This window comes from Petaurus breviceps, unplaced genomic scaffold (genome assembly GCF_028583685.1).
Source record: "Petaurus breviceps papuanus isolate PSGF00001 unplaced genomic scaffold, PetGlider_PUasm1.0 224, whole genome shotgun sequence".
Classification (NCBI taxonomy): domain Eukaryota; kingdom Metazoa; phylum Chordata; class Mammalia; order Diprotodontia; family Petauridae; genus Petaurus; species Petaurus breviceps.
The window spans coordinates 15,140,745-15,143,378 of record NW_027185887.1 but is presented as its reverse complement, the minus strand read 5'-3'; positions in this window follow the sequence as shown (position 1 = coordinate 15,143,378).

Genomic DNA, 2,634 nt, shown 5'->3' with positions numbered 1-2,634 from the left:
TTATTAACATTCATCATTCCTTACAATGCAATAATATTCCATTGAATTCATATTGCATAATTTATTTACCATTTCCCAAGCAAACATATTTTGTTTCCAACTCTTTGTTGTCACAAATAATGCTACTATGGACACTTTCATGCACAGGTTTTTTTCCCCCTTCTTGCTATCAGTAATCTCCTTAGGGTATATAGTCATAGTAATGAGATCTCTGAGTCAAGAGGTATGAACAATTTACTAACTTTCCTTGTATAATTTTGAATTGTTCTTGATTCATAGCTTCACCAACAGGGAATTAACACATCATCTTCATGCAGCTTCCAAAATGAATTTTCCAATCTCTAGTATCTTACTTAGCTTAACGCTTTTGAAGGGAGCGGTATCTAACAGATGTTTTAATTTTTCTGATTTTGAATTCTTCAGGTGACTTTTGATAGTTTTAATTCTTTCTTTGATAATTAATTGTTCATGTCCTTTGACTACTTGTCTATTGGGGAATCAATCTTAATCATATATTTGTGTCATGTCTATATAGATTTTTGTAAAACAGACTTTTAGCAGAGCTATTTAACAAAAAGTTTTTTCCTTAGTAGAAATTTTGAAGAATAATTCATGCAATTGTCCTTGCCATTCACCCTGCTGCAGCTCCCAAAGACCACTGGGGCTTTCCATATGCCCAGCAACTGAATCTTCACATATGTCTTGTGCTCCCTACTTAGAAATGTGAGCACCATGAGAACAAGAATGACCTTGATTTTTCTCTCCATATCTCCAGTTTTGGTAAATAATAAATGCTATTCATTCATATAACTATTGGAGGAGACTGATTTGTATAGTGTGAATTTATCATTCTCCTTCATTGTGACAAGAAACTGGGTTAAATGTCTTTTAAATCTCTTCCAACTCAATAAAAAGTGGTTCTTCTATTACCTGCATTGTATTGTTTTCTCCCTACATCAAATCTGAAGAAAGCTGCTTCAGATATAAGAATTTTAAAGTCAAACCCTTCTGTGATGGAACATATCAGAAACAAGGTCGCTTCCCACTGTGTTTTATTTTGTAAATTGTTATTAAATGGTGAAAAACATGGGTATCTGAGCAGGGTAACTCAGAAGTCCTCTCCCATCTCAGCTAAATCTCTTGCGTGGATGGTTCCTAAATTATGACTTTCAAAATACTTGTGCTTGTAACTTCAAACAAGGATGAATACGAAATCAACATATTGCCACACCTGCCTGTCTCATACCTAATAAGTGTCAAGGTCAGGACTAGAACCTGGGTCTTCTGACTTTTTAAGTATAGTCACAACTATAGGCCACGATGCCCTGCTATCTCCCTAAGGAGGGTGGTAAAGGGAAAACCTTTCTTGAATCTATACTAATCAAAGGAGCACCTTCCACTCAGCAGAAGTACATGGTGGTGGGGGGGAGGAGGGGAAGGAGAGGGTAGAGAAGGAGGGAGAAGCAATAAAACTCAGACAAAAGGTATTTTAACAGCATCAACATCTTAAACCATTAGAAATCACTGTAGGACTGGGCATAGTTTAGATCATAAAAGATTTGTCAGATCATTTCCTAAATAAACTTTTTGTGGGGGGTTGGGAGGGAGAAGAACAGCAGTTGTTTCCTTCTGGACAGATCATTCATTCTCATAGATCTTATCAAATGAAGAGGAAGGAACTGGAGAACTTATGGAAATAATTCCTTGGAGCAAGATAACTTCTGAACTCTTGACAAATGAGCCTTCTCAGTTCTCCTGAATTTAGGAAAGGAGGATAATTTTTAAAGATGGTAGGGGGTTAGGACCATACACTCCTTTCCTTTCTTCCTGAGAAGTTTTACAGTGTTAAGATGACTGGAATGACTGAATTGGGGAAAAGCAGAATTCTAAAAAAGGAGCCTGAACCTTAATTTAAAAGGTGGCCTGCCATGAGAACTTTCAACTCCAACAAAAGGACTTTGCTGGCGGCAGGATTCTGCAGGCACTTTATAACTATTTTTTCGGAAGTGTGGGGGTTGGGACGGTAATAGTAAAGTGACATTTCCCACCTCCAGTGGTCTATCCTTTCAGGGTTGTTGTTCTCCCTTGCTAAAGTCCCAGCGGGCGGGATCCCATGCATAGCAACCAGGCAAGATTGGAGCTAACACACACATACACCTCTGTCTTTCCATCTTACCAACAATTCTTTCTCCTCCCTCCTCCTCGCCCCTACGCATCAATCCAAATTTAAGAAATATTCGCATTGAAACTGGCAAGAGGGAGACTAGTTGCGTGTTCTGCAACTTTTTGTAGCATCGTCCCCCCTCCCCCACCCCACCCCACAATTTCAACTCCTCTCTGCGATGCTTCCATTGTCAGACATGGGAGCGCGGGAGGGAGGGGCGGTTATTGTCTGGGATGCGCGGGGAGGATAACGCATCTCTGAGCGCTCTCAGGCACTCCAGTGTTAGGTAGTAAAGTTGCAAAGATTCGTGAACACGTGAAAGTTAAAAAACCAAGCAGAGGGGGAGACGAGCTCTTCATAGCTTCTTTGTTCTGCTTTCGGGGAGAGACCTTTGGAAAGTCACTGAACCAGGGAGGGGGACAGAGTGGGCTGGAGTGAAGACGTCTAGAAAGCAACAATTAACATTTACT